Genomic DNA, 26,709 nt, shown 5'->3' with positions numbered 1-26,709 from the left:
CTTCGATACAGGGCATAAAACACTGTTAGTTCAATAAATGTCTATAAAAGTGACTTCGCTACCACAGGTCAATGCTGATAGCACCACTTTTTCATCAAGCAAAAGTGAATAAATATCAGGCAGCCCCTATGTAAAGAAGTACCAGCAGCTGATGAGTCACAGGACAGTTAGCATCAGCGATAAGCTGAAGAATATGAACCAGAGACTGGCAATGTTCTTAACCAGTGCAACATCTCTCATGTTGGCAGCACGAGAACCCTGTTCACATAGTGTAATGCTTCTCTGTCTGGTTTCTCCTCACCCTCGAACACACATCATGCTCTATGTGTTGGCTGGGGTGGGAGCCTCTTTGCACAAAAGACTCAAACACACTTTGTTTAACCTTAAGATAAGCAACAACCCAGCTCAGTTCAGTAAAAGACAAATGTCTGTCCCCTCCATAATCAGTTCCAACAAACAAAAAGGACACAGTGAAACCACCACACAGAGTTACAAGGCAATGGTTTACAGAGTAATGGACAGATGGGATAAACAGACAGACACTATATGGAGCAAAAAGTCTGAAGAAATTTGTCAGTTCCTGTCAGATTGATCTGCTTAAAAAATTGAGGGTAAAGACAACCAGTACTGGAGAGCACTGCTAGGACATGAAGCAGGAATGAAGACGGCAACACACATGGCTGTAGAAAACCTTACTCTGAGCTTGACTGACCAATCTAAATAGGGTGCAATGCGCCTTGACTCTGCCTTGACTGAGTTCAGTATGTATTTTTCAAGTATGTTTGCTCAGCTTAACACAATTTAAATTCAGGTAAGTTTGAAACTGCACTGCAGCCTAAAGCCAACCCTCTGGAGAGCCTCTATAGAATCTGGCCAGCCAAAAGCTTTAATGTCAACCTCATTTTCAGTGGCGTTAAACTGTTGTAACTGAAATCAAAACTTTTTGGCTGTCAAGGCATATCCACAGAAAGCAAAAATAAAGAGTATGGCAACACAGGGCTGCTTACAAGCACACTCTTCCAAGGTAAAATCTGAAAATCCCTTATACATTTAAAAACCTTAGCATGTTCCTGAAACAGAAGTCTTTCAGTTTGAGGAAGCTTTTTCATAGGAAATAATATCAGTTGGTAGTGTCATGCTGTCGCTGAATCTTGTAAATATGCAAGAGGCCTATGGTGGATCTTAAAAAGTAAGGATAGCTAGTACACAAGGTCAGCCAACTGCAATCAGACTACATAGTAAGCATCATTCCACCACTTTCTAAAAGCATACAGTTGCATTTAGAAATAATATCTGAAGTCAGTGCCTTTCAACACAAAAACTACTCATTTTATAAGCAGCGATATATTTTTAATAGAGTAAAAATAAAAAGGTGAGCAAACAAATAAATCTAGATTTTTCAGTGTAGAATCTCCCAAAATATCATGCTGTATTTCAAATCATCAGAGGAAAGCAACAATCACGCTATCCTACCCCTGACTCCTGACTCATAACTACACTATTAAGAGGACCAGTGCTCTGTCTGTAGACTGCTGATAGTCCGCAGGTTGCACGTTCTGAATAAAATAAGTAACACTTACTGAAATTTCTCTATTATTACCCAAATAACTGAAAGCACTGAAAAGAATTATTACACACCATTTCAAGGAATATGCAATGTATGCAGAGTTCCCTATTTTCACTTAAGCAAGCTAAGCTTTGAAGAGTGAGAGAGTACATCTCTACTTGGTGCATTATAGTTATTTCATAAATATCTATGGGATGAAACTTTGTAAAATATAATCTATTTACATTAAAGGAGTATCTGTTTCTATGCTATTCAAGTGGGAGGTGAGGAAAGCACATTCAGCTATCAGAGAAAGATGATGAACAATGTTCACAAACGTACCAGACTAGAAACAAACACGCACATACTTTTATTGTTTCCTGGAAGCATTCTTACGTGCTGGTTTTGTTCTCCATAAAGCTAAAAGACAATGTGACCCCACTGATCTTTCAAAGAGATCTTGGCTTTTTCAGATGAATGAACAAATCAATTTCCTTTTAACAAAGAGGTAATTTAACTGGTCAGCACTCCTTCAAAGCAACACATTCATTTAAGGTCTAAACACAGATTCCGGGATATCACTGCATGTCTAAAATGAGACAGATTCCCACAGCAAAATATGTTTTCAACACAATTATTTCACAAGCATTTTACGACACTTCTGAGGGACAACTTTAGAACTGTTTAACTCTTTCTAGTCTAAAAGATATGCGTCCTGCTTGTCACAGTGCTAAGTTCCCAGAATCTCAAGAGTCATCATAGCTAAGAATGAGCCATTCAGGTAACCGCAGTGACAAGGATCATCACTTGCACCTTATGAACGCCAGAAAATTAGCAGAACTGCAACTGCTGCAATTCTGATAAAATATTTAATATACCCACTGGCAAAATTCTGACTCTGGCAGGGAAATGGCAAAAGATATACTGGATCTAATCTAACATTAATTTACACAAACACCTAACTTGAAGAAGTATTTTTAACTTTTGCCAGAACAGCTCTGCTGAAATATTGGGCTGTTTTCCCCACTGTGTGCGCAAACTGTTTAATTATTTACATAAAGGCTGTGGATAGCAAAATTTAATTATAGTATCTCACTTACAGATTGTATTTATGAAGATTATTCTTGACTCCAGTGTAATTACAATGAAACGCACACTTGTTGCATGATAATGATTTTTGGCTTCAAGATAAATATCAAGCCAAAGAAAACAGAAAGAGACAGAATAAAGCTTATTAAAAAAATCCAAAACAACCTCAGCTTGAATCATAGAATCACAGAATGGTTTGGGTTGGAAGGAACCTTAAAGATCATCATGTCCAACCCTCCTACCATGGGCAGGGACATCTTTCACTAGACCAGGCTGCTCAAAGCCCCATCCAACCTGACCCTGAACGCTTCCAATGATGGGGCATCCACAGCTTCTCTGGGCAACCTGTTCCAGTGTCTCACCACCCTCATCATAAAAAATGTCTTCCTTATATCCAATCTAAATCTACCCTCTTTCAGTTTAAAACAATTGCCCCTTGTCCTGACACTACAGACCTTGGCAAAAAGTCTGCCTTTCTTGTAAAGCCCCCTTTAAATAGTGAAATGCCACAACAAGGTCTACCTGTAGCCTTCTCTTCTCCAGGCTGAACAATCCCAACTCTCTCAGCCTTTCTTCATAGGAGAGGTGTTCCAGCCCTCTGACCATTTTTGTGGTCCTCCTCTGGACCTGCTCTAACAGGTCCATGTCTTTCTTGTACTGGGGACCCCAGACCTGGACACAGTGCTCCAGGTGGGGTCTCACAAGAGGAGAGCAGAGCAGAGCAGAGGGGGAGAATCACCTCCCTCGACCTGCTGGCTACGCAGTCCTCCTATTAATTCTTCTATCAGTTCTCCTGTTAACATAATCAACATACCTAGTGACTGACGTAGATGCTAATACAATATGAATGACTGCCGTTCTTTGTAGAATACTATTACTGACCTGTGCTATGTAAGGTAAGGAATGGAGTAAAGAGAAATGCAAGTTACCAGAGTTCCTTATTTTGCAAAATCTGACCCATTTGGCATCAAAATTGCATGGAACAGAGCAGAGTATACAGGCTTAATGTTACAAAGATTTTCAAGAACCGGTCTAAAAAAAGCATTCCGTTTTACCCAAGTAATAAAATCTTTATGACTTTATTTGAGAAGATCTTCAGCTATTTACTTGAGGCTTCCACCAGAAGTAACTGTACAGACACTGGGATCATAAAATAGCTAACGGTGCTTGATGGTTAGTGGAACTTTCTCCATGATCACTTCCAGGGGTCATGCTGAAGCTAGACAGAGAAGACAGTTAAGAGCAGTTATGCCATTTCTCCTATGCTCTCAATATTCCTGCTGGCAACCAGATAAGGTAGTGGAAAAAGAACAGCAGAACTAACAAGCCTGGCTGGATCGCCAGGAGCAACAAAAAAGCAGGAAACAAGGGAAAACAGTTTGCAGTAGTCAGTGGGTGGAAAATGAAAACAGAAAGGAGAAAGGACACTACAAAACCTTCATCATACATGGGCCATTGTCATGCAAGCTAAATAAGGCAAAACTAGTAGGTGTTCAATTAAACTAAAGGATATAATAATAAAGGGCCTACACAAGGAGGTGAATTGTGGTTGTCCTGAACAAACATTCCTTGTTCTAGCATTTTTTATTTCTAGGAAATGACTGAGCCTGTAGAATTCTCTTACAATGATTCTTCTTTTGCTGAAACTTTCTCAAGTAGTATGTTCCTATGCTACTTGTCAATACAATGCTCCAGTCAGGACAATGAAGCTTCCTTCAGAAACAAAGAGAAAGCAAGGAAGGAACTGAAGCTGACAGAAATCCCTGCCGCACCACCCCTTACTCAGTATTGTCATGAGGGTTTTTATTTATTTTAAGTAACTCAGCCAGAGCATGACTCTCAGTCACTGCTTTGAACACAAGAAGTCAAACCAGTCATCTAACGGTGAACACACACTGGCATACCTGTATCTGTTGTGCGAGTGTACAAAGTAACTACACACACTTTAAATTTTTCTCTAAGTCATCCAAGCTCAAACAGAACATGCTCTTACATGTAGCTCTGCTCAGTTTTTCTGAAGCACATTGTTGTTTTTAGGACTTTGAAAATTACTTAAAGCCATCAAAACTGCAAAATCTCTAAACAGAATGTAATTGCCTCTTTCCGTAAGTTATGACATTTCTCATGTCCAGAATACTGAAGTGCCATCACTTACTTAGAGAAACCAAGTTCCTTACAGTGAATTATTTTCCATAATTTCATTGCCAGAATATACACCCCTAAAGCAGTGACGCAGAAAAGTGAGCTTTTCCCTTCAAAGCAGCAAACTAGTTGTTCAGACTAGCCTCCCTAAAGCATAAGCAAAACATTAATATTACTACCCTTCCAGACATCCAAGCTTAAGAACAACATATCTTACATTGTGCTTTAAAATTAGTATTTATATTAAAAATCTGAGCCATAAGTAAAGCAAGCAGATGTTCTACAATAGAAATAAAAAAATTTTTAATTTCATTTTTTCTATGCTCTTTTCACAGCTAAGATTGCTGAGAAGTTTGGGAGTATCAGCCAGGGAGTTTTCTGCTCACTCCTGCCTGGCACAGACTTAAGCTCACATGCCGAAAGAATATTAGTGAACAGAGACCCACTTTTTTTTTTTTTCAATCGTTCTTTTGAAAGTCCTGTTACATCTGTCTGTTACGGTCTTTCTTAAACAGCAAAACTTTCATATAAACCCCATTCTTTATATTCTAAACCACAACACTCAGGTCACCAGATTCTTACATCTGGTGTCTGCTGGAACATTTCACTATTGCATCCACTGTTTCAATTTCTTATTACGCCTGAAAACAAAAAACTCTCTGTTCATGCAGACATGTATCATAACAATAAAAGAGCATCTGTGCTCCAAGAAATCCAACAGCATTTGTACTGATTAAGGCTAAACAAGTTTGCAGTAGGTTTTCATTTTAACTTATTGCAATACTGTTATAGAAAGCTAGGAATGGTTTTGTTTTACTGGTTTAGCACACAGGCTACATCATATTGCACTTCACTAAGCAGCCTATTTATTCTTCCTTCAGACAAAGTCTCTTAAAAATTTTCTTCGTCCCCAATGCAGTAATTTTACAGCAACTTCCATGAGTTTGGATTAAACAGTATCAAGACATCTCTTTGGACACCATCCTACTGTTGTGCTAAAAGCTAAGAGGAGGTAGACAAGAAGGCTGTTCAAAGGTATCTGGGGCAATGTGAAGATACAGCTTAGCCAAATTTGATGATCTGAAACTATTATATCAAAGAAATGTTTGACCTAGTTAAATGGCTACGTGATACAGCAAAAGATAAAGATGTAGAGCAACAGTGTCTAGACGAAAAATACTGCCCAATTCATGAAAGAAACCATGATCATTCACAGAAGAAAGAGAGCAAACTTTCGGATACTGAGAAATGAAGGACCCTTGATGACAGTAAGGGCTCTTATCCCTGTGCTTGCCAAGATAAAGATTTAAGTAATCAGAAAGGATCAGGATGGTGCTGAACTGGCAGAATCTCCGATATCTTCTCCAGCGGAATTCTGTGGATGTAACACCAGAATGAGTTTAACAGATGTTGAAGACCTGCAGGAGTTGCATTCCTCAGTTTTATTTACCTTCTTTTGCATGCTACAGAGAAACGGTTTTCCTGGATTGCAACTTCAGGAATTGATATAATCCATTACATTTCCTGCTAGCAGTCAGTCCTATATATTACAGAAAGAGTTGTAAAAAGCTTCATCAGACAATGAACAACCTGCTAAGGGAAGAAATTTCTTTAGTCCAACAACTAAGTGATTGACCTTGTCCTGAAATCAGAATTCTTCATCATTCATATTTACTCATAAGCGTTCTTATTGTTTGCATCCACAGTGTCCAATACTCCAAAAATTATAGTAGATTCTTGGAGCCAATGTGTTCTTCAGATAATGGGTTCAATTGATACTCCATTTGGAAACCTGAAAAATTATCTGGCTTCTACAGCAGACTAAGAAAGTAAAAATTTTAATGAGCTTTTTGTAGCTACATCACTAAGCTAAAAAAAAGAGGAATTACAAAAATACTAGACAAGCCTTTAAAAAAATATAAAAGCAAAAACCACAGGGTTTTTTTCAGCTCTGTAGATTTGGAAGGGTTATAGTATAAATTAAAAATGACTGTAGGTCTGACAAAGACTGGTAAGAGTCCTTTGCTGTTTTGGAAATAAAAAGTGTCGCTCCTCAAAAATAAAGACAAACTCTGCTTAGGAATAAATATCCAAATTCTAAATGGGAGAAAAACTAGTTTATTCCTACCTTGAAAGAATCCTATCCCTAACAGCAATTCTGTTTCAAGACATTAGCTTAATGCAAGCTTAGGATGATTTTCATTATGACTAATGACAACTAGATTACTCCTTCAATTCTAACAATCTCATTTACCACTTCTACTGTTTATATGTAAAAGTTTTATTAACACAATTCATTGTGTGCTTTCATGAAACAGCATTATATCTGCCTTGCAGCAAAAATTTCCATTGGCTTTAGGCTTCACAAATACGAAATCAAACAGATGATATACAACTTTAGTTCTTTTAAAAGTTTGCTATTACCAATATATGCATTTTTCTTTCCCATTTTGTTTCCAAAGATTATAAACATAGTTACAATAATGACCATACCACATCAGATCCTGCTCATCCAATACCTTGCCCAGAGAGTTGCCAGCAGAGTATACCCACAAAAAGTACAAAAACTGGGCAAACATCAGCTGGTACTTTTCCACAACACTCTCCCAGTCTTCGGCAATTTACCACTTGATGAATTCTTGAGCCAGATGCGCTGTTCTTATATTAATAATCTGTAATGCACTTTTCTTCCATTAATTTGTTCAAAAACTCCCTGAATCTATGGAAAATTTTAACAGCCACAGCACTCTGAAATTTCACAGCTTAACTATTCATTGTGAAGAAACATCTGTTTTTAACCTGCCACTTGTTAAATTCCATTTTCACTGTCTACAAGAACTGAGAGGTAGACAGCAAAAGACTTTTCCCATTTACTCTCTCCATTCCACTTGTCACCCTCCCTGGAGGTATTCAAGGAGCGTGTGGATGTGGCATTGTGGCATGTAGCTTGATGGACATGGTGCTCTGTGGTGTTGGGTGGATTGGTTTTTGGTGTGTTGTGGCTTGTTGTTGTGTGGTGGTTGGCTTTTTTTTTTTTTTCTCCAGGTTGGACTTGATGATCTTACAGGTCTTTTCCAACCGTAGTGATTCTGTGATTCTGTGATTTTACAGATTACTATCATATCACCTTTTACAGGTGACCACCCTTCTGTCATACCAATCTGTTTACAGGTTGCTCTTTTACAGATTGATTGACCCTAATTCTTAAGGAATAGATTCTGTGCAACTTTTAGGATCCTTTCTGCTTTTTCTGATCTATTTCCAATGCCACTAAAACCTTTCTGCATTAGGAAACGAGGAGCTGTGTACAAGATGCAAAATGCATGGATTTACACGGTGGTAGCATGGTCTCTACTCTTTCAACATTTGATTTACTTTTTGCACTGGTCCTGAGGATTAAGCTAATTTTCTTCAGAGTTTTTATTATAAACTCAAGATCTTGTCCCTGAGTGGTAATAATTAAGAGAATAATTTTCTGTATTAATTTAGGATGCTTCTCCCCCCCAACCATGTCAACCTTTCACCTTTAGCTATATTGAGTTTCATATGCTATTTACCATTCAGCCTCATAAAATTCTTTCGCAGTTGACACTGTAATATTGTCTAGAGACTATCACCTCACTACTTACCATCTTTTCTGCATCATTTATCCTCACATTAAACAGCAGAGGTCCTTGCACTGATCTGGGACTCTATCAGTGTCCTTCAACCACTGTGAAAACTGTCTCTTTACTCCTACTCATTTCCTATCTTTTAACCAGCAACTTATACATGCAAAGGACCCTCCCTCTTTCCCAAAGCTGTTTGGACTCTTTAAGACTTCTAAACAAGGGATTGTGTGAAATGCCCCTTGAAAATCCAAGCAGATTATATCAAATGCATTTTTTCCCTGCTAGCTTCTTCAAAGAATTTCAGTAAGTTTGTGAGACCAGACTTTCCCTTACGATGCTATGTTGACTGTTTCTCAGGACATCACATTTATCCATGTGTCTGCTGATCTGGTCCATTATTACATCATTTCTACTAATATTCCAGGAAGAGGCATCAGGTTTACGCATCTGCTGTTCCACAAGCCTGTCTTGGAATCTTTTAAGTGCATTGTGTCAACTCACCTCCAGTAGAACAGCACCAAGTTAGTTCTTAAGAGAGAGGTTACACATGACAAAAAGCAGTGTTTTTTGCACAGTTTTAATTATCAAAAAGTGCACTAAAGAAAACCATATTCACACTGAGAAAAATAACCTGAAACAGAGTCTCCACAGTTTTTCCACAAGGTTCAACACAGATTGACAGTTCTGAGATCAGACCTACAAAATTAGACTCTGGTTATCATCACCAAGTAAGTACATCTCACTTTGGCAAACAATACTTGATAAAGGGATGGCATCTATGCTAATCTCCTTTCACCTTGCTTGATTCAGCCAGAATGCAGGAAATCTATAAAGCACATCTAGAAATTCTTGAGACCTATTTTTTACATTAAGATGGAGGAGTGATATTCTGTCTTTTAAGAACGTTGAATTATTTCAGATTTCCCTCCCCATTTTCTCATGAAAGACCTCTCTCACTGAGAGATGCTGAATTATCATCAAGGAAAGACTGTAGTCAGACACTACAGAAGAAAAAGGAAAGCGTAAGAAGTCTTGTGTATTTTTTCTCCTATTCTGAAAATGTTCATGGTATCACACATGCAGACCTTTCTCCTCCTTACTGTTCTACTTCATAGCAACAACAAATAAAAAAGGAAACCTGCAAAAAAACTGCCCCTCTCCCCACAGTTTCCCTATTTCCATGCTCTCCTGTAGTCAGTAAACCTTGTCACTCTTTATTACTATTCTTCTCCACTTTACATTTGCTGGGGAAGAACAAGGAAACACAGGAAACACTCGAATGGCCAAAGCATACCTGAAAAATTTCGCTGGGGTCTTCCCAATACGAAGAAGAAAATTCCTCTGTGCAGAAATAGATTTAAGCATTCAACACTAATTATATAGTCTAATATACCAGTCAGGAAATACTTTAGTTTTTATGCTGTAAACCAGAACACTGCAGTAGAAAAAAAGGGAACCATTAGAAAAAGATTTAGATTCTAATTTGACAGTTATACTGGATCTCCATATAACCAGATCATCTGAGGTACCAGATATAAGCCTGATCAGTATCAGGTTGCTAATGGTCATGTAGTAATGCTTCCCCTCTGCTCCAGCAAAAGCCTTTGGCTTAGTATCCAGTAGCCAAGATCATCTCATGCCTTGTCCACTAATTTGCTCAAGTTTTGGCAGGATGGTTTGGTTTTTTTGGATGGAAAGTTGCTGCCTTACCTCTTTTTACAGCCAGTTACTGTGCCAGCAAGCATGCGTTCTGAAAAACAGCATTTACTAGACTTACGTACCCTTTGTTTCTAACACTGCTTGCCCGTGAGCCCACCTAGCATCAAAATAGATAAAGTGGAGTTAACACAGCCTGGGCTGTGTTCATCACTGACTCTGTTCCTTCCACATCGGCTCCATACAGTTCCCAGGGTCATAAGAAAAGAATGACTGACCGTGCTGCAAACATAGCTAGCTCACCAGTGGATCCAGTGCTTCTGGTTAGGTAAGGTGACTTTAAGGACCTCTGTATCCCTTATTTGCTGCTACATTAGACAGAGAGGTCCTGCAGAACTGAAAGATCCAGGTCATCCTCTTGACTCAGGAGGTGTAAGTGACACTGCACAGGAGGTTCTTAGCCAGTGCTATTTTTGAACACTGTGCACAAAGTCACAGAGGACATCTGCACATCAGCTTTCCTCACTGTGGTGGTGCTGTGGTGACTTGGACATGCGTTCCCTTCCTGCTACCTCCATAGCTAGGCATGCCTCCTCATATAAGGGAAGACCTTTACTTCGATGTCCACCAAAGCTGGCTGCAAAGTAGTGACAGCAGGCATCCAGTCAAAGAGAGCACGTGGCCACCTGAGACTACGCAACCCAGCCTGCTTATGTAAAAGAGCAAGCTTACCGCCGTCGGTCAAGTCACCATGTCTCACCTTCAGCTTGAAAAGCCCATTCACCTTCATCTACCATGACTGGTAAAGCTGTTCTTAAGCAGCCTGACCTACCACTAGGAAAAGTTCAATTATCAGTCCAGCATTTACTAGGTACAGGTAGAACTTGTATTTGCCTGCCTGAAAGTGAGACAGAAATCCATTGGGGTAAGGTCCAAGAATACAGAGTTTGTTAGAAGAATCCCACTGCCAGTTTCATTGCACACATCTGCGGGAGCAAAAGCAAGCAGTAGTAGATGAGACAAACTAGGGGAACCAGTTTCAGCAGTTCACAGAATTGTGATGCTGAGGAATCGCTTGGTGAGAGCCTTATGAAAAACCTGCTTCACTGCCAATGTAACACACAGGTGCTTATTTAAGAATAGTTCTTCCTGCTTGTAAAGTAAAAGGCATCACAAGACAACCCACCCCCCAAAAAAAACCCAAGCATGTTTCTTTTTCCCCATACACTTCTAGTTCCTGTCTTGGGTTGTTCCCCTCCCCCCGGTCCAGTTCCCTGTTATGGCTGCCCAGATCAGTGTGTGATGTCTACCAGACTTCTGTGAAAGCTTCAGAAATTAGAAGGTCATTTTTATAGTTATTATGAAGCATGCACTTACCAAGCTGGAAATCTGCCTCCATTATCTTTTTATGATGCTAATGTTGTTTGAGAAACTTAGACCATAGTTTCTAAAGTGCTTTTAATTTGCACCAGAGCTGATCCTGCCCTTTCTGTTTCTGATACACCCCTCCTGTTTGTCCATATTCCCGCACTTTCCCTTGTTTTGTACTGGGACATGCCTTTGTCACTGCACAGAGCAGCAGAATAGCTGTAACTCAGATCAGTTCCCTCTTTTGGGTTTTCTTCCTGGATATTGATGGTCCAAATGGCCAGAGCACAGCGGCAGCAATAGGGAGGCAGGATTATTTGTACCAGTGCACACCATAAAGCGTGGAAATACCTTCAAAACAGTGTTTGCTCAAACTGAAGTGCAGACAGAAGCAGAAACACCAGCAGTGTGCAAACTGTGCAAAGCCCACAGTTTTTTGGGTGCTGGAGGCAAGGCAGGACTACCCCAGCACCGCTGCATTAGTTAAAGACAAAACAGTGTTCAGGAAATTTCTCTTGCAGCCCAGCATTATTTTATCAGCTATGACTCTGACAGTGCATTCAGAAGGGGATGATGGACGGAGCATGGACTGGAGGATGTAGCTGAGTGGAGTGGGAGACTGCAGATACAGAGCAGGCATCACAGCACCAGAGGCAGCACTGGCTGCTGTAGACTGCACCCAAGCTTGCAAGTACCCATGGTGAGCCACGTACAAAGGAGTATGAAACTACATCAGGACACAAACTCCCAATGAATAACTGATAGAGCAACTTCACCCTAGTCCTGGGTCCAGTTTTAATCTCATTATGCGAAAAACCCAGATGATCATTAATAGCAGCAGCAGATGCTATTCCAGTGCCTGATGCTAGGCAAGCAAGACCTAGGTGGAAAGACAACTAAAATCATTGTCCAACAGGTAGTGAAAGCACACAGCTGAGCTTGCATTTACTAGAAGGCAAAGACATCCAAACTCTGCTACCCTAACAGTCAAAAAGCAGGAGTGGGGCAAGAAGGTACTGGTGAAAGGTGTTTGATTTAGCTGCAGAAGGCTCAGCAGAACTCCGGTGAGAACAAACTCTACTAACTTGGCACAAAGCTTTTGGAACACACACAGTCTTGAAGGGGTGGGGGAAAATATGTCTAATGTAGTCCCTATCCACTTGCACTTTGGGAAAGGATGATGTTTAACAACAGTCATCCCTTCCTTCCCTCCGACATCACCTATCCCACTGCAGGACAAGAAGAAATGGCCTCAAGTTGTGCCAGGGGAGGTTTAGGCTGGATATTAGGAAAAATTTCTTTACCGAGAGAGTTAGATTCAAGTCTTAGGGTCTTCTGAAAATTTCAACAGGCACAAACAGGTTTAAAAATCTACTCTGGTATCACCCTACGTACTCGTATAACATACTGCATAGCAAGAAGCATGTTCTAATTGCATTAAACTACTCTTTAGAAGATTCAGAAGGGGAAAAAGAGCAATAGGCAAGAAGTGAGAGAAATGGAACAATATTTGTGTTACAGTAAAAGTAAGAAGTATCTCTGAAGCAAGCACCTAATAGCTTACAGAACAGCCATGACTAATAATATACAATAACGAAAAATATACCCCTATAAAGGGATGAAATAAATATAAAAGACTCCCTTTTCAAATGGTGGTTTGTATGAAAACATATCATATTGCAGTAGAAGGGCACGAGCCTGGAATGTTCCAGAAATCAGGTATGCTGGAACCACCTACTCTAAAAGGGGCATAATCCACCTATCCAATAACCTTCCCATTTTCAGGATGTAATCAAGTGTCTGTGTAACATGGAAATCTTATTTCCTTATTCAGTTAGAACAGCAAATTGTATTAAAAAAACAAACCCAAAACTTTGCATTTTACAGTCTCATGCCCCACTGAATCCATTTTGAAAACAGAATATTGCTCTCAGGTCTTCAATTCTACATGGACAAATTTTAAAGTTAATTCCATTTTTAAGAATGCAACACATAAATAAAAAGAGAAGCGATTCTTTATGATAAGCATCCTCAGTTGTAGGGAATTGGGGCCACAACATAAAATTACCGCATGAGAACGTTTCCTGGGTGCCCTTGGTTACAGCTGTTTGGATACCGCAGCTGGGTGGGCAGTTTGGAAAGAACAAAAGGAATCAAACAGAGTCAGAGTAAGCAGACCCAGGCAGCACTGGGGAAAATGAAGTGTACAATAGCTAATGCAAGGCATGATGAGGGTGAACTGACCGGCTTTAGGAATGTGAAAGAATTTATTTTCACATTAAGCTGTGGGTAGACTGGTTCGGGAATATTTTTTTGTTCAGAGTTCATACTCAAGTTTTAAGTTTCAAAAAGAAACTTTTTTGAACAACTCCATTTAGCACTAACCCAGTCTGCTTTGATCTGCATGTCATCATTACTTTGAAGGAGCTAAAACATGCTGAAGACACCCACAAAGTACTGTCTGGTTTTGCTAGAAATTGTGTAATTCATACAGAAGTTATTCCCAGGAAACATGTGATTTTGAAGTTTAGGATTTCTTCCCTCGCACTCAAGAGTAGATGCTAAAATTGAAAACCTTTGTGTATTTGCAAAATAATGAAGGACATAGTTATTAGTAACTCCTTATGGCTACCCTGATACTACAACCTACAAAACTGAAGTTAATTCAGTACACTTTTAAGACTTGTAACTAATTTAGGAGAAACTTGACTCATTCTCATCTTACAAAACCATACAAATAGCTAAATCAGAAGGAGGGGATAAAAAAAATTAACCAATCACCTTAAAGATCGATTTTAGAACTCTGGTTCTTCATACCAATTCCTCACTCATTGTATATATAATAGGAATACATGCAGAAAAATATCAACAGGATTTCTGAATTGAGCTCAGTGAGACTGAACTTAAAAGGTATTTCTATGAAATAAAGACCAAATCAATAGGCACTTTACATTGCTTTTACAGTAAAATAATGTGACTGTTTTATTCAGGTTTGCTTATTTTACAATGTAATAACATCCAAGGTAACAAAGAGACCAAAACCTCCAAATTACCTCTTTTAGTTAAACATTACAACAAAGTACTTTATACTAGAACATGCTGACTGTCTAACTCCCATTTCAGACAAATGAATTTAACTTTCTATTCCTTTATTAAGTAAGTATAAACATCAGGCAGCTTGCTTATGAGAAAGTCTGGATTTATGAATTTGGAAAAAAAAAAACCAAACCCCACAAACTAACAAAACCCCCCCAACCTCAATAAACAAGTAAAACCAGAATAAATTTGTATTCCAATTACAATTATATATTTATTTCATTGCCTGAAAGGATGAACAAGGAATCAGGTTACTTCTGCACAGCAGGAAAATTTTTTGAAGTCATAGTACAGAAAAAAACGCCCCAACATTATTTAAAAGTACAAAACTCTGGAAAAAGATACCTCATTCAGGATTAGTCTATTTCATTACAGACACATGTGATATTCAAAACACTAAACTAATCACCTCAATCTTTGACTATGCAGAAGTCAGGTTAAAAAAAAAAACAACCAGGGTTTAAACTGTATAGTAGAATTTATGTAAAATAATATTGTTCTCTTCTACAAAGCTCCACAGCCCTCTGGGCCACATGCTTCAGCTGGGCCAGGACCAGTTGTAGGCAGAGGAGGGAGAAAATGGTTGGTTATGCAATCATACCATCTGATATGGAGCAAGCACTTGTTTACATTGGAAGGAACCTCTGGAGGTCTGCTGCTTCAGTCCTCTACCCAGGGCAATCTTCAAAGCTTCAAAGGCTGCTCAAGGCCGTTCCCAATTAAGTTCAGAGTATCGCCAAGGATGGAGATCCCACAGCCTCTCTGGGCAACTTGTCCCAGCATTTGACCACCCCCATGGTGTAAATCTTTTCCTAATGTTTAACTGAAACGTCCTTAGCTGGAACTTTTTCTGTTGCCTCTAGCCCTGCCACCCAGCTCCTCCAAGAAGAGCCTGGTTCTGTCTTTTCTGTACCCTCCCATTAATTGAAAACAAGATCCCGTCCCTAGTCTTCTCTGAACACTGAGGACACCCAGCTCTTCTAGCTTCTCTTTTTACATTATGTGCTCCTGCAGTCTCATTATCTTGGCAGTCTTCCTCTAGACCTGCTCCAGTATGTTAGCGTCTCTCCTATACTGGCAAGCACAAAACTAGACACAGTTTCAGATGCAGTCACACAAATGCCAAGCACACAGAAATAATCACTTCCCTCAGCTACTGGCTTCATTCTTGCTAAGTAAAGGCATATTGCTGACTCACATTCAACTTGGTGTCCACCAGGAAAGCAGTATCATTTGCTGCAATGTCGCTTTCTAGCCATTGGTTCCCAGCCTATAATAGTGCATAGGGTTATTCTGTTTCAATTTTCAGACTCTGTTGAACACCATGAGGTTCTTGTCAGCCCATTCTCTAGCCTGTCAAGGTCCCTCAGAAGAGCAGCCCTGCCCTCCAGCACACACAACTTGGTGTCATCCACAAGTTTGCTGATGGTGCATTCCATCGGCTCATCCAGGTAGTTAATGAAGATTATAAATGCAGAACTGCACTATTTAATCTTACTGAATACTAATTATCATGTCCTGAAAAGGATAAAGGACTTCCAAGCAGTTTAATTTTAACTAATTAACAGGTTGGTAAATGGGACGTTACAAAGAACTTGTATTTCAAAATGCAAGCCACCAAATAAAGCCTCTTCAGTATGTTGTTTTTTTTTTTAATGGGTAGTTTGGAGCTATTTCAGTGAGTCACCAAGCACAATGAAAGATTTCCCTCCAACACATCCTTCTAAATACAGAGGACTAAATACATAAAGTATCTGTGTCAGTGACTCTCAACAAGTCAGGGAAAAGGGCCTAAATTAAGAATCATTGTATATTTGTACCGCAATAAGCTACAGAGCTATTAGTAATGTCTCAGCACTGCAGGCTGTGTACCTCCACATACAAGTTTCCAGAGAACGCAAGTAACTGGAGTTCATTCAGAAAGAACAAACGCTTTATCTTAGAATTGTATCTAACTCACAGTGCTGCACAGGCCTCGATTATTTGCTGTTACAATTTTGTAGTGGAACTATTTCTAGACAATAAATGTGTCAGATTGTTACTGAAGAACCACATGTTCTGCTATCATGAAGTCTAATATATAGCTGTGTCTCAAGATCTGAGCTTTAAAATAGCAAAATCCTCACCTTATGGATACAGAGGTAACCAACTAATTAGCAAATGTCAATGAAACTGCATCAGTCAGTAAGTTCTTTAAACTGTTAAAACGTATAACCTGCATTATTAGCACAGCTGGAACTTTGGTCTTCATAGTTTAGTAGCTACACACTTTTGCAGTTTCTTCATGACACTGATGAAATTCACCATTTTGATAGACTAACAAGAAATTTTCTGGTCTCTATTCTGCCAGGACATTTCTACATGTCTATCTGTAGTCTTTCAACATAATAGAGAGTTAACTGGAGATTAATACATTTGCTTGTCCCCAAGCTGCTTAGAGATCTAGAATACAGCAGAGCCACCTGGATTTAAAAAAAAATAAAATCCTAAAAAAGCAACTATTCTGCAAGTAATTTACACAGGCAAGGTAGTAAGAAAAAGAACATTTCAGAGGAAAAGTCTATTGCAACAGCATTTACAGCTTGCTACTGCTGAAAATTAGTCCTGATGTGCATCCAGCCTTGCATATATTACCTTTTATTTTTATATTTTACACACATAGTAGCTAATAAAAATACAAAGAAAGAAAAATACACAACTGCATACCACAGCAACAATCAAACCCTTAGTACAGAGAAGAGTTCATTAGTAAATTACAACAGCCCTAAAACTCCTATTCTTAAGTCTATGATAATTTTTAATAGAACCAGTATTTAATATAATGGTAGTGCAAAAAAATAGACAAGTATATATCATGATCTTTCCTCATAATTTTTCAGCTATTTCTCCAAAGGCTGGTTCATAATAGGAAATATGTCAATTGTCATTATCATCAGTGCTTCATCTGTATATCCTAAAAAAATACACTCTTGCTGTTTAATACATTAAGATTTTGAGTTCCTACACAACAGCTTTGATAGAAATAAACCATTTTTAACTTTGCCTTCAAAATTCCTATTAGAAATCTATTTGAAATAAAGGGGAGCGAGGGGATTGTCAGCCCAATTAACATCTGTGAAAGGTCTCCTCTTCAAGGAGCTTAAGTGGACAGTAAACACAGCTCAAACTAATAAATATAACAAATACAATTTTCTCCACTAAGTTATTTCATTTGTAGCAATTTACAAGCAGGACCAAAACCAGCTGCACGCAAACAGGACATGATGTTCCTACAGTCACTTAAAGTACCTGCTATAAGAATGAGCAGGGCCTGTTTTAAAGCAGAATTATATTTATAAACTAGAAAAATCTAATTCTTCTCTATGCTAAATTCCAGTAAGAGTGATCATCAGGTGAAGTACTTGGGGCAGTGAATCAGTTTCCAACTCATGTTTACATTTAACTGCAACCGAATACAGAGTACATAAAACAGTCAGGAAATATGCACAGTCAAGAAATATGCATGCCATTAGTATATACATAATTAGTATTATATATGTTAACTTTAAGTGAGTTTTCCCAGAAATAACTTTGAAAGCTCAAAAGCTATTTCTTTCCTCAAGTGATCTTTCATTAAAAAAAAAGGAGGGGGGGAAGGGGGGGGAGAGATCACCAACACTCCTATAGCACATTTTTTCAAAAGTCAGTATTTTAACTGTTTAAGACAATTACACAGAATTAAACTGTGTGAGAATTTTCAGTTAGCCATAATCATCCTTTTACCATTTTTCAAATAAGTTATCTCACAGGTTACCCCTAGCTGACATCATCTATCAGAGTCTTAAGTCAAACCAAGTCAAAATGAAATTGTTTTTCTCTCTATAACCTTTAATTCTATGTGAATTACAGTTAAATCTTAATTCAGATTGTTATTCACATAAAAACTTGCCCACTTTATTTTCCCTTAGTTTATCTTACTTCTTACTAGTGCTTTGCTTCAGAGCCTACACAAGACTACACATCCCTATGTTTTAATCTGCCAAGAACTGTTTAGAATTTCTACTTGCACAGAAGTGCCAAATCATTGACAGTAGTCAAAAAAAAAAAGCCCCAATACCACAGCATGTCTAAGAAGGTGTCACCCACTCAATTAACTTCATGAGACAGAGGCATGAGGTAAGTATAACACAGCGTACCAGCCATTATCACAGCAGATGATGCTGAAAACAATCCTGACTCCATAAAAATGTTCTCCAAGAGCAGATCAAAGCTACAAGCCATTCATGTTGTCAACAGAAGAAACAAATCTTTGCCTCAAGAGGTACAAGACAACAATGAAACACAAAAGAATAATCAGAAAAATAAGGGGGAAAGGATAGAAACAAGAACAAATATTCAGAAGCTAGAACACCATATAAATAAATACAGGGGCAACACTAACATAACATTAAGATAGAACAGCTACTACAAGATATGGCAGTGACATTGCATAGAAGAGAAATAACACAAACCTCAACAGTAGTAGCCATCATGGTTCAAGGATATAAACAAACCTCTTATCGATAAGTTATACTTCTGTTAACTTGCATAAATAGAAAAGGATTTAAATGCATCAGACTTAAAGATACTAAATGAAGAAGAAAAAAATTTGCCTCCATTAAATGTATTTGAGTACCTTAAGTTAATGCAGAATTTGAAAACAAGCAACAGACCTTTTTCTTTAATAAGCATTTATTATTTTCCTACCTCTGATAATGACTCCTGAAAAAACACCCCACACTTTAATATAAGAACTTACTCCACATTACAGAAAAATGGCCCAAAATTACAAACATTTCTTAAAGTTATATGTAGGAGGTGTAAATCACAAGTGGTGATTTATGTAAATCACAAGTGGTGATTTACTTTCTTGCTTAATAGAGAGAATAACCTATAAACAATTGGTCTCTTCAATAGCAAAACAACTCTCTTTAGGTTCTTTTGGTTTTCAAAGCCTATTGTCCAGTTACTAAGTCAAGGTTCTTAAATCAACTTGTATATAGTCTTGCAGATGGTCCAGAAATCGATCATTCTTGATCTTTTCTTCTAAATTGTACTTTGTTTCAGAATGCTAAAGTGAGAGGGTTATGCCTTTGCACTTGACTGTCAACTGTAAATATAAATGGAATAGTTCAGGTAATTCCAGAAAACTTAAGGATTCACTCAAAATACCACAGTGACTCGGAAATGCCTAGACACTGTTTTTGACCACAGCCTTTATTATAAACCAAGGACTAAGTAGTTCACAGCAGTTTAAAAATACTGCTTTAAAATGAATATATACCACTTGGCTACCACACGACAGTCCTTATTCCATGGAACTTGATGACTGCAGTATTACCAAAAAGACTTTTTGGTTTATTTACTCGAATGCTTCTGGGGTGCTATTTTCACAATAAAAGCGTATGTCAAAATTGAATACCTATTTTTTGTTGTTATTTTTGTTGGAGAGAAAAGGAAAACCTAAATGCAGCGAAGAGATATAGAGAAGTAGCAGCCAATAACTAAGTTTCTACTTCCCAGAATGCTATATAGTATGGCAGACTACACCACAGAAGTTCTTCAGGTATGTCAAAATGGTAAGCACAAGCCATTGGGATACTCCCTTAAGTAGGGGAAAAAACCCCAAGAGCTTTAATCAAGTTTTCTCCAACATAGAAGCCTGCACATAAGAACTATTTTATATGTAATTAATCATACACTGCCTCAGTTGTCATGATGTAATATTTAAATGACACTAACTTATTATCAAATAATAACGTTACTATACTGGAGGCTGCGTGCAAACATTGATTCCTAGGTCCAAGTTTACGCACATACATAAAACTTACTTTTAGAAAATTTGTTTTGGCCCCTTGTCTTCCTTGTCAGTACAGAATTGAACAAAAAAATTTACAAGAGGAACTCTACAGACAACATTGTCATGCAGCTGCTCCGTAAAACCACCCCAGCCAGGATTCAGTAGAGAGGCCCTTCTATGTCCCTGCAGTAATCCATTTACAACACATTACTGTATTTTTACTGCCATTATCCTTCAACAGCCAGAGTTCAGAATTTATGTGTTTTAAAATATAAATCAAAGCAAACCCACTAAATGAAAGTATCTCTTAAGCAACTCCAACAAAACCCCTTAAAGAAAATTCAAGGATACCAGCAGTACTACAAATTAGCTTTAGGTCAAAGGAAGTGTTTGTCTTATCTAAAAACATTGTGATTCTCTTGTTTGGAAAACAGGAGAGTTAAGGAAACACACAGATTAACATTTCAAATTCATATTTATATAATATACGAGATGTTTGCATCTTCCGAAAACTACTTTCAATTACTAAAAACATCAATACAGGAAGAGGATTAGAGAAATAACAAGGACTCCCTCAGACCACCTCTGCACACCAATAAGAAAAAAACCCTACCTGATTTTACACAAACACCTATTTTATTCCTTTTTCTCTTCATAGTACAATTTAAAGTACGTGAGACTAAAAACAAAGAAGAAGAAAGTAAGGACTGTACTGTTAACAAAGCATGGAAGGTAAAGAAAATTCAGAAAACATTTAAAAAAAAAAGACAACAAAGAAACTGACTAGTATCTGTTTTTCTCCAAAGTGAATCCCAAAAGAGGATATTCCAATATTGCTACACTTATTTGTATAGCACTCCGAGTATTTTTTGAGATGAGACAGATAAATAGATATACATATACATATCAAAACATAAATTAAGACAGTCTGGAATGCAAAACATACTATTTCACTGATACTAGAGAAGACAATCTAATATTCCTCAGAAAAAAAAAAAAAAAAATCACAGAATCACAGAATGGTTTGGGTTGGAAGGAACCTTAAAGATCATCATGTCCAACCCTCCTACCATGGGCAGGGACATCTTTCACTAGACCAGGCTGCTCAAAGCCCCATCCAACCTGACCCTGAATGCTTCCAATGATGGGGCATCCACAGCTTCTCTGGGCAACCTGTTCCAGTGTCTCACCACCCACATCATAAAAAATGTCTTCCTTATATCCAATCTAAATCTACCCTCTTTCAGTTTAAAACAATTGCCCCTTGTCCTGACACTACAGGCCTTGGCAAAAAGTCTGTCCCCATGTTTCTTATAAGCTCCCTTTATATACTGAAAAGTCACAACATCTCCCCAGAGCCTTCTCTTCTCCAGGCTGAACAATCCCAACTCTCTCAGCCTTTCTTCATAGGAGAGGTGTTCCAGCCCTCTGACCATTTCTGTGGCTCTCCTATGGACCTGCTCTAACAGGTCTGTGTCTTTCCTGTACTGGGGACGCCAGAGCTAGAGGCAGTACTCCGCGGGGGGCCTCATGAGAGTGGAGTTGAAAGGGAGAATCACCTCTCTTGACGTGCTGGCCACACTACTTCTTATGCAGCCCAGGATACAGTTGGCTCTCTGGGCTGCAAGTGCACATTGCTGGCTCATGTCTGATTTTTCATCCACCAGTATCCTGAAATCCTTCTCCGCAGGATACTGATACTGGGGACTGCCCTGGCGCAGGTGCTGGACCTTGCGCTTGACCTTCCACAATGGCAAAGACAGACTATTTTTACTGGTTCCACTTTAAACCTGGAAGACATTTAGAGGTTCTGAAAAAAAAATAGTAGTTTTTAAACACAAAGTAGACTTCTCCATCTTGAACTTTTAATGTAATGTAATCTTTCAGCAAATACCCTTTTCTCCCGAAATTTACACATACGTGTGACTTCAAAAACGCTCCATGGAAACGTATGTGGCATGTATTCTGGGAGGAGGCAGAGAAAGCAGTAAGAATCTTGTCTTGTGACGATGGTGTTGAAAACACAGCTTTCCCTGTCATTTTGAACATTTCAGAATTTCCACAGGGCTGCTCTTCAAGCAAAACAGATCTCTCTTTGCTAGGTATCATTAGCCATTATGCAAATACAGTAATGTGATTAGAAACGTAACTGGTTCAGCATACACATTTGTAACCTGCAGCTTCTCAATTTTCTTTCTTACTGGTGTCAGTCACCTTAGCAAAGGTAACAAAATTTCAACAGTGACAACAGCAGAGAGCAACTTCAAGTTTTCAGATTCCAAGGTGAAGTTAATTAACTAGTCAGGTAACGGTAACTACATGACATCAGCAGCAAAGCTAAAACAAAACAAAAAAAACCCAAAAACCCAAACCCACACATACACAAAACAAACAAAAAAAACCCCCCAAAAAACTAAACCAAAAAACAAACTACTAAAAAAAAACCCACCACAAACCCTGCTAGCCAAACTAGTTAACAATTAATAAACAAAACTCTATTACTAAAACAAAAAGCAATGTAGTGCTAATCAATCACAACAGAAATGTCACAGAACAGTGGGTGAGAAACTGCTCAGGACAGCTTACATCAGCCATCGTGTTAACAAGGTCTTCTATAGGGCACAAAGACATAATGACATTTCCTAAAACCATTTTTTTTTTCTAGTTGTTCCATTGAACAAAACCTGACAACTGTAGAAGGCATTCCCTTTTAAATTTACATATTTAGTTTCCTTTAATTTTCTGGAGTACGCATGCCTGACACCAGCATGTAACAAACAGATACGTTTAAACTTACATACAATATAAAACTATGTCTAGGAAACTCCACGTTCTTTCAATAAGCCTAATCACATACTTACATATGTACGTATCTAGTCCTAACTAGACATGTACGGCACAAGTGAAAATTAGAGGGACTGCATAAAACTTACTTGCTTATTTTTTGTCCTTTGGCTACTGATACTATTATTATAATAATAGTGCTGCTGTTCTTTTTTTGGTTTCCTTTTTTTAAAATTAATTTTCATTTGCAATATTCTGCTGATGCATATATATCTGAAGACTGGGCACCACCTACATTGTTTAGCTTTTTAGTAAATTTCTAGTAATATTTTTATTCAGGAATAATACATTGTATTATTAAAATATTTTATTCCTTTGTTTAAGGACTAAACGAAAATTTGTTACAAGAATGAATTGCTTGAGTACAGGACCACAGAAAGTCTTGGAATTAAAGTTTCAGAAGCCTCTTCTGTAATTTGGTCTCTTATTTGTAAGGACAGCCATTTACTCTTTGCAAATCCAGGAAAAAAAAAAGTTACTATAAATTCTACCACTTTACTTCTGTGTAGACACTTCAACTAAATAAGCCACGTTGTTAGAAGTTGAAAAATGCTGTTGCTTTCCACATGACTAAAGCCCCCGCCCCCCCCCGGGGGAAAAAGAGTATTTTTCCCCTGTACTCAAGAGAGATTAAAGATAAATTAATACATTATGCTTTGTATTGAAAATTAAAGAGACGAAAATAAAGATAAAACACCCACATGCTTAAGGAAGACACAGTCTCTTCTCATTGCTAACCTCTAGAGCTAATAATTCCCTCAAAAGTGGTCTCTCTTTTTAGGGAACGTACTTAAATTACAGTACACCTACTAGCGTTATGTCTACAACTAAAACTCCATTTCTGGAACTAGTGAGCACAGAAATGCACTCAAAGAAAAAAGCGAAAACAACAATGGTTAGTAATGATGAAGGGGTCCACGCAAACAACTTAAGCTGCAGTACTAGTGTCTTACCCTGCAAAGTGTGGTTTTGTGACTCCACATTTCCTGTGCATACTATTTGAACTGTAAATAAAAGACAGACTGAGCAGTCATGATTTATCAAGTTTCTTCATTTTTAAAGGCTGCCCGATTTCCAGTATGTGTTTAGACATGTCTGGGAGAGCAATACTGCTACTTACATAAAATTATTACAGTATCAAGACTCGAATTTTTCTCCGAGAAAAAAAAAAATAAAACACGAGATCGCGAGCATTCCATTTCAACCAAGAAAGACTGTTTCAGCACGGCGTTACCCAGCCTGGAAGCTCCCACTCCGGCCACTCACACTTTTTCCCTTTCGCCTTCAAGGCAGGATTTCCAGGCTACGGACAAGGCGGGCACATGCCCGGCGGCGGGAGCTGGCTGACGCCAGGCCACCGGGCAGCTCCAAACTTCCCGACGGTCCCGGCCGAGGCAGCCCCGCCGCCCCGGGGCTGCTGCTGCCGAGCCCCCCCCCCGGCCGGTTTCCGGGAGAGACCCCCCGCCCTCTGCCACCGCGGGGCGCCCGGCGAGAGCCTAGGCCGGAGGCGGCCTCTCTCCCCTCCATGAACAACCCAGCCCGGCGGCCCGCCGCCTCCCGCCTATACGCTGTCCCACAGCCCCCTGCCCACCGGGGCCCGGGCTGCCGGGGGCCGTCCCCACACCGGCAGCGCCGCTGTGCCCGGGGACGGCCAGCCTCGATAACTTGCGGCTTGTTTACCTCCGCACGCCGGCGCTACCCTCTGCTTACACCTCCTCCGCTCCGCTCCCCGCGCCCGCCGACGGCGCCGAGGAGCTGAGGCGCCCCCGGAGCCGCCTCCCGGCCCGCCCCACCCCCGAGGCGACGGGCTGCCGACGCCCAGATGTGCAAAGTCTCCCGGCTGCGCCCGCGGCCCGACTCGCCTCGTCTCGTCTCGCCCTCCTGCAGCCCCGCGGACCCCGCCCGAGCCTCCCCAGGCGGCGCCGGGACCGCCGCGGGGCACTCACCGGCTCCTCACAGGGACTCTCTCCGGCCCTTCCCGGCGCCTCCGCGCCCGCCACCCAGCTCCTCCATTTGCTCAGCGGCCGCTCCTCTCTCCCTGTCCCCCGTTCCGCTCCGGATAAGGCGCCCTCTGGAGTGCCCGCTCCGCCGGGGCCGTCACTCGGCGGCTGAAGCGGTGGGGAGTGCCCGCCCGCCGGCAAGGATCCCTCCCGCGCAGGGCGTTGTGGCTGCCGCCGTCTCGCTGCCCCTTTGTTCGGCGGCGGCTCCTGGCGGCGTGGCGGCGCTGACAGCTGCCGGCGGCGCTCCCCGGGCCCGGGCGACCACTTGGCCTTAGCACCTCTCTGCCTGCCAGCAGCACCTCATGCTCCCGGCCCGGCCCGCAGCCCGCTCGCTCTCTCTGCCTCTCTCTCCGCCCACGGTCAACAACCGGCGGCGGCAGCAGCAGAAGTTCAGGCCGCCGACCCGGAAACTCATCGGCAGCCGAGGCCCGCGGGCCTCCGACGGGAAGCAGATTCGCCGAGCTGTGGGAGGGAGCGGGGCGGGGACGGGACGGGGCGGGGCGGAGCGGGACGCGTCTCGGGCGCGGGGCCTGGGCACCGAGAGGATGCGGAGGGGGAGGCCACGGCCGGCACCACCGAGGAAGGCAAGGGAAGGGAAGGAGCGAGCGGGGCCGGGGCGCTGCCCCTCACCCCGGTGGGGCGGTCCCGAGGGCGTGGGAGCCGTTCCCGCTCCGTGGCGCTGCGGCGTGCGCACCCTTCCGGGGGCCCGGGGCCCGGCCCGCTCCTGGGCGCGACCGGGAAAGTTCGGGGGGAGGTACCGGCGGCGCGGGGCCGCTTCCCGCCTGTCGTGCTCCTCGGTCGGCGGCCTCCCTCCCTCCACGGGCTCGCCTTGCCGAAGGGAGGCAGCGCTGCGGGGGAGGCCGAGGAGGCTGCCGCGGCTCCCTGTGCGGGGCCTGCGCCCGGCGGGGCGGGCGCGGCGGCCTCCCTCGCGGGGGTGGCGTGGCCCTGTGTCCCCGCGGGGCGGCGGGAGCCGCCCTCTGTCTCGTCCCGGCGGGTCCCGCGCTGCTGAGGGTGCCGTCGGGCGGTGGTGTGGGAGGCGGAGAGGGCCGGCGGCGCTGGGAGAAGCCCAGCTGAGGCATGGTCTCTAGACCTGCATCCGTTGGGACGGGGACGCGTTATTGGCACCTGCATTTGGTTAGGGTCAGTTAACTGGTGGTGCCTTCTGAAGCTGGTCATCGCTATTGTCGCATCCCTGCAACCCCAGCCTCCTGCATCCTGTTTTTGTTTTCTGGAGTCGTGCAGACTCTCCGCCTGCCTATTTCCCACACATCCTCGCCCCCCTCGGGATTTAGTGGAGAGCACTGGCAGAGGGAGTTCACCCACTGCTTATTCACCTGCCCATCACCTGCCACCCGGGTGGCCCAGCCTGGCCCAGCCCTGCCTCTGCGGGTTCCCTCCACACAGGCCTGTGACCCAAACCCAGCATATCCCGTTCATGTAAGGAAACTCGGGGAGCGTCCCTTTTCCAGCTGCCCCTAAGGGACGGTTGTTTCTTGTTCCTGTCAAAACTCTTAGTATCCCAAAGTATGAGCTCTCACA

General features: G+C 41.2%; 1 protein-coding gene across 1 annotated transcript in view; it reads right to left on the bottom strand.

The window, feature by feature from the left end:
- ANKIB1 (ankyrin repeat and IBR domain containing 1) overlaps nucleotides 1-25,177 on the bottom strand; it is a 105,492-nt gene extending 80,315 nt beyond the window's left edge. Inside the window, exon 1 of the mRNA XM_059818688.1 lies at nucleotides 25,117-25,177. The gene's annotated coding sequence lies outside the window, so the exon portion shown is untranslated. The remainder of the gene's footprint in view (nucleotides 1-25,116) is intronic.
- Between the last annotated feature and the right edge of the window lie 1,532 nt (nucleotides 25,178-26,709).

The sequence above is a fragment of the Gavia stellata genome, chromosome 6 (genome assembly GCF_030936135.1).
Source record: "Gavia stellata isolate bGavSte3 chromosome 6, bGavSte3.hap2, whole genome shotgun sequence".
In the NCBI taxonomy this organism is placed as follows: domain Eukaryota; kingdom Metazoa; phylum Chordata; class Aves; order Gaviiformes; family Gaviidae; genus Gavia; species Gavia stellata.
Note: the sequence above shows the minus strand (reverse complement) of the source record. Positions and strands in the feature narration are given on the sequence as shown.